The sequence below is a fragment of the Triticum aestivum genome, chromosome 7D (genome assembly GCF_018294505.1).
Source record: "Triticum aestivum cultivar Chinese Spring chromosome 7D, IWGSC CS RefSeq v2.1, whole genome shotgun sequence".
In the NCBI taxonomy this organism is placed as follows: domain Eukaryota; kingdom Viridiplantae; phylum Streptophyta; class Magnoliopsida; order Poales; family Poaceae; genus Triticum; species Triticum aestivum.
The window spans coordinates 591547660-591554400 of NC_057814.1; the positions used below are offsets into that span (position 1 = coordinate 591547660).

General features: G+C 43.6%; 1 pseudogene; it reads right to left on the reverse strand.

The window, feature by feature from the left end:
• Positions 1-989: 989 nt before the first annotated feature.
• On the reverse strand, positions 990-2404 carry LOC123171358 (aspartic proteinase nepenthesin-1-like; annotated as a pseudogene).
• Between the last annotated feature and the right edge of the window lie 4337 nt (positions 2405-6741).

Consider the following 6741-nt stretch of genomic DNA (forward strand, 5'->3'; position numbering starts at 1 on the left):
ATACTAAACGATCAAGTGCTAAGCTAACGGAATGGGTCAAGTCAATCACATCATTCTCCTAATGATGTGATCTCGTTAATCAAATGACAACTCATGTCTATGGCTAGGAAACTTAACCATCTTTGATTCAACGAGCTAGTCAAGTAGAGGCATACTAGTGACACTCTGTTTGTTTACGTATTCACACATATACTAAGTTTCCGGTTAATACAATTCTAGCATGAATAATAAACATTTATCATGAAATAAGGAAATAAATAATAACTTTATTATTGCCTCTAGGGCATATTTCCTTCAGCAGTAGTACAGGCCATATGCATATCCAATCAAAGACACGAGAAGTACACATGGGCGTGCCCTTTGGAGAAGAGAACCCCCTTCTCTGTTTTGTCCATTCGATACATGAATTATTTGACACTAATCTGTTTTGTAACATCCGATACATGAATTATTTGACAGTAATCATAGTATCCGAGGTGTCCTAATGTTTTGTTGAGTACTGTTTCTAAAACATACATACTTCTAAGTTCATATTCATCCTGTGCATTCATCATTTTTTTTAAACAAATAAGGTTAGCATCCATGTGCAAAAAAAAAAATCTTCCCTCCCGTGTCTGTTCAAATAACAGAACATGTGCAATTTTTTTAAAAATGTTTATAATGTTGACCTCTAAAAATAAAAATTGTAGTTTTTTGTTTCCCCATATGGACATGGAGAGGCAAACAAAATAATCACATAGTTCCTTGATATTAGATGCCAATTTCACTCTGGTAAATGGAAATTGGTGTTTGCTTGTAATGCATGGGCATGTTTGGTAGTTGTAATGAACGAACTAGGAGAGGGCTAATCTCGGCCATCGAATCTTCATCTAGTGTTCCAAACATTTTCCACTCCTAAAAAGCAAAACAGTCAACTGTCATGTCGGAAACCTAAGAGTTTATTGTATCAAATTTATTCGAAGCAGGGCTACAATACAAGATGTTGAGATTTAGCTTTGGGTGCCAGCATTGAGGTGGCAATCCTCTGGATTGAAGCTAATAGTGGGTGTCCGAGCATGAAGGTCGAAGATGAAGCGGTGGTTGATCTGTTGCCCTGCGCCGATGACTGTCAACTCCAAAGACGGGAAGAAAGCGATGCACATATAGTGGATGTTAGCATGGACGATCTCGAGAAACACATGCTCCGGCATGACCCGGAGCCCCGCGCTGTTATCGAAATGCAACATCATGCTCGGGAGGACGTCACGGCGGGCCGACGACTTGTGGACACACAAGTGGTGGTCGTGCAGCTACACGGGTTGTGCCCCGTGGATCTGCAGGTAGTGTCGCACCGCCGACTCTATTTGGATGTATGCCTCATTCACAAACACACTCATCTTTGTCCCAATGTCGACCACCCACCCACCTTTCCCTCTCGCACCACGCCGAAACATCTCTGGTGTGACGCTGGACACCCAGATGCCGCCTACGCTGACCCCAGTGAGCTTGACGTAGTACCCATCGTTGGCTTGGGTTGGCATAAGGATGGGCGTGCTCTGGCGGTGCACATTTGGCAATGGATGGCTAGGAATGTCGTAGCCGAACCGGAGAAAGTTGTACGTGCTCATCCCCGGTGGGAACGGGCAGTAAGAGAAGCGCACACCTTCGCCTTGATTGATCTGCTTTGTGAAGAATGTAGGTGGCTTGCTAGATTTCCACATTCCCAGGCCGAGGACACCGGCGAGGACTTTGTGGGTGTTGAAGTGCTCGGTGTGGTGGGCGCAACCAAAGACCATGCCAGGCAGCAGCTCAAACCGAGCTTCGTGGTCACTTTTGGGGAAGAAGAAGGTGTCCTTGGCAAGGACACCCGAAGCCGACCCATGGCTGCCCAAGAAGCCGCCTTCGAACCCGCACATACCATTTTGATGCGGTTTGTACGGTGCACGACACAAAACGCCATCATTCGCTGAAACATGGTGGAAGGTCGGCGACTGGGTTGGGTCGAACACCGGGTTGTATTGTCGCAGGCAGGGGTAGCATGGGGTGCACTGCATCCAGGTCAGCCCGGTGGCCATGTCCAGCGCGAGTTGGTAGATCTTGGACCCATGCCCCAAGCCGATGCCCACCATGATGGCGTACATCATGTCTGTCACTGGGCACACAAGAGGCCTTATGGCGTTGACGGTGATGTTGGTGACGGTGCCCGGCGGGAGGAGATGGTTGGTGATCCGGCACTTTACATGGTTCGTGGGCGTTGGAGGCTCGCTAAGTCATTGTGCGCCGGCTGGTGGTTGGCGACGAGCCGGAGGCTAAAGCCACCGTTGCTACCGATGAGCGGGGACAATGACGTTGAGGCCGTGACACCATGGAAGAATGGCACGAGGGCGCCCAGGATGGTTAGTGCTAGAAGTAATTTGGGCGCCATGGAGTATGGATCGATGGTGCTAGCTTGTCTGAAATGAGATGCATGAGTTGTGGACATTGTGAAGCTATAAGTATGTACTTATCGAAGCCATTAATGTTTCTGATATTTATTGGAGGGAATCTGGTTTTCGGATATGCATATCTATGCGTATTCTATTGATAATCATCAATTAATAAGCCAATGATTAAATGGTTAGTAAAAGAACGTATACAAGAAATCCATTCTCAGATTTCTTTAGTAAATGAGTAGCTACCTAGCCCTTCAAGTACATCAATTAATCAGAGATTTGTTTATTGAGTCTATTAGCAAGAGCCTGAACTGGCCTAGAATAACATCGGCGGTAGCCCATGTGCATCGCATTGCAGATACCAGTGGATCCTATTTGCCGCCCACGGGCAGCAAATAGCAGAGGCGAACCTCGCATGAAAGTCATGTTTGGTCGTCCCTGTGGGGCTGTTCGGTACAGTTTGTTCCCTGCAAGCGCAGTGTTTTTTTTCTCTTGTGCTGCCTTTTTCGGATTTCTATTAGTATTTTTTTATTCATTTAGTTTTTGTTTTTGATATTGGGTTTCCCTTTTTGTTTTTCTATTTTTTTTCCTTGGGATTTGGTTTTTCTCTGGATTTGTCTTCTGTGTTTCTTGTTTTTTATACTGTAAAAATTTTCTAATGTATGACAAACATTTTCCGAATAGACATTGAACTATTTTAATATATGATGAACATTTTTCTAATATACAGTGAATAGTTTCTATACACCTTTAACTTTTGTAAAATATAGGTTGAGTTTTGTTTATATACGGTGAAATATTTTTAACATATGATGATCTTTTCAAAATATAGTATACACATTTTCCAAATATATGATGAATGTTTTTCATATGTAGTGAAATATTTTTAACCTAAGTTGATATTTTTAAAATATATTATGAAGTTTTTTTAATATATGGGGAACATTTTTTATATACAGTGAACTGTTTTTAAAATATATAGTGAACTTTTTTGTATATATCAGATTGCAGAATAAGTTATTCTTCATCCGATGTAATCTTACAATCATTTCATAAATAAATTACATTTAAAATACAAATAGTTGCATTCATATTGATTCAATGCGTAAAATTTGATGATTGTATTCATAAGCATAGAAAACACATGATTAGCGACAAGAGTTATGTATGATTGTGACAACAATTGCTGCATAATTTACATTTGCCTCGTTTTCATAGCTACAAGAAGCTTGTCGTGAACTTCGCTGTTAATTCTATCTGCTATGGTGCCAAGCTTATGATTCCTAGGTTGCTCCGGTTTGAGAATGGCATTGATGTTGGGGAAGAGGTGATTCTCATGGGGGAGAGGATTGCCATTGGTATTGGTGACATCCCCACTGCTATTATGGGAGGCGACTTGTGACCATGGCGCGATCAAGAGGTTGCTCAAAGAAAACAAAAAGAGGAAGATTGACCTAGTCGTCTTCAGGCGACAGTACCCGGTGATATCTTGGTCGTCAGCGACTATGGTGCAAGCTCTTGGTCCTCGACGTGTGACACGAGCTCTTGGTCGTTGTCTGCAGTCTTGCCAACAAGTTGGGCCACTAGTCATAGAGAAGCTTTGAGGAGCACCAGGAGGCGCCGACGTCGGCGTTCGGGGCGACGACGAGGCAGTAGCTGAGTACAACATCGCTGCCACCGGATCCGGCTTCCCGACGACCGGATCTTGGATTACTGCATCGCATTGCGCATCGCCGCCGCCGGATCTGTGAAAATGGTAAAAAAAAACCTTTACACGGGGCAGTCAGATCCAGCGGCGCAGAAGCGCCAACGCATGTGAGGCGAAGAGGAGCGGCGCCGACGTGTGCAGGGAGCCGACAGGGAAGGAAGGAGAAGGGGACGACGAGGAAGAGGAGTAGAGGGAGAGCGATGAGGAGAAATGGACGACGATGAAGCATGGTATTTTTTCTTTCCAAAATGACGGTTGCGACAAGTAAATTGGAATGGAGGGAGTACTAAGTTGTTAACTCGTATCTATACCTACTAATATAGCAAGGTGCGTTTCTCCGATTTTTTCATCCGTTGAACACCGATTTTTTTGTTCTATGCAAGGTGGTACTAATTTTGTGTGTGTCAATCTGCCATAAAAGAAACAGTTTTATCCAAAATTTCGTACGTGGCCGCGCGCGCTGAGGCCCAGCCCATTTATTTCCTGTCCATGCAGCTGAGAACAGTTATTTACCGCGCTGGCCGCAAAATAGACGAAGTTTTGCATATGGCGTCCAGTATTGGGACGGCCCGTTTTTATTTTTTTTCTCTGTTCTGCTTCTTTTTCCTTTTTCTTTCCTTTCCCTTTTCTTTTATCTTTCCTTTTTCCTTTTTCTCTTCCAAGTTTATTTTTGTTTTTTACTTTTTTCATAAATTCAATTTTCAGAATTTTAGTTTTGATTAAATTTTCGTAAAATCTCCAGAATTTATTATATTTTTACCATTTTGATTTTTTTTCCAAATTTTAGATTTTTCTTCCCATTCCGGAATTTATTGAAAACTATAGAATTTTTTTGCGTTTTAATTGTTTTTATGTTTTCCAAATTTTTTAGATATTTCCAAAATAAATTGCATTTTGAAAATGATACAAATTCAAAAAATATTTATTTTTATTGAAACGTTCACAAATTCAAAGTAATGCTTGTGTTAGAAAACATGTTTTTGAAAATTGTTTCAATGTTCAAACATATTTAATTTTCAAAAATTGTTCACATATTCAAAAATTGTTCGTTTTATTATAAAAGGTTCATTTTTTTAAAAAAAATTGTGAATTTCAATAAATTTTCATGGTTCGAAGAATATTCAAGATATCATAATTATTAATTTATTTTTTGGTAAGTTCAATAACATGAGAAAAAAATGTTTTGAATGGTACGGTACAATATATCATTAAACATTCGCGCTGGCCATTTGTTAGTAGGAGCTGTTTGTTCGAGTGGCTAGCAGCACGTGGTCGAGTTTTGGAGGTCGTGAGTTTGATCCTTCAACTCGGTGGTTGTTTTGATTTTTTGTTCGCGCCTTACAAACACATGTCGTTTTGGTGCCTGCCACTTGCCTGGCCAGACTTAAACTGTTGTGCATCCGACGTGCTATTTGACAATAAAAAAGAATATGTTTGTTGACTATAATTAAAGGAAATTATGGGCACATGGCAATAAAAGAGGATATGTTGGTTTGGCTCTGACTAAAAATATGTGGGCAAGTAATCGCTGAAATAATTACAGAGATTAAACCCTGGTAAAGTAGGGACTACCTGGTTATGTGTTGATTATACCAATAAAACGGGATTCACCGCAATTTGTACTATATCTGTTACGCCACCATAGGAGAGAGTGGTCGAAACAACTATGTCCTGAAGGTCGCCGTGCTGCCACAAAATGAGGAGGCAACCACAACCTAGACACGGTGACGGACACGAAGAAAAAAAAGGCACAAGTTGGGTGGTGGCCACCACTCCGACCAATCCCATCACTATTAAGATCTCGTGGGCCAAACATGACCCGTGAGAACATCGCAGCTTCTCGCTCTGTAGCCTCACCACTATGGAGGCCGTTTTGATGGACACATTAATTATCTCTCCGATGCTTCTCGTAAAAAAAATATCCCTTCCGTTGCAACGCACGGGCATATGTGCTAGTAAAAAAATAAAAAAAAATAAACTCGGACAGAGGGAAATACACGACAACAAGTGAAGTGCTAGTTCAGAAAACAGAGTTAAGACAAACAGCAAACCTCCCGGTGCCAAGCCTCGAAAAATAAGTTTAGATCTATCCCACCAGCATCCGCCGCCCCCAACACACCTCCGGCGAATCCATCTCCCCGCCGGCCTGCCCATCCGCCATCCGCAACCCCTCCCCTCGACCGGCCGGAAGATGGCCGCGCCGTGCACTTCCATCACGGACGACCGCCTGGCCGTCCTCCTGGAGGAGATCTTCCTCCTGCTGCCCACCCCAGCCGACCTCGTCCGCGCCTCCGCCGCCTGCGTCCCCTTCCGCCAGATCGCCACCTGCAGCCTCTTCCTCCGGCGATTCCGCAAAACACACACTCCGCCCTTCATCGGCTCCATGGACTGGGACGGCCTCCGCCCCGCGCTCCCTCCTCACACCAGCGCGCCCATCGCCGGGGCCATCGCCCACGCAGCCGACTTCACCTTCTCCTTCATCCCACGCCACACCCGCTACTCCCTGCTGCGAGATCCCGGCTGCTGGACGGTCAAGAGCGCCCGCGACGGCATCTTATAAGAAACTTATAAGATGTATGCTTTTACTGCAGTAACTTGTACCGAATTTGCTACTCACGTATG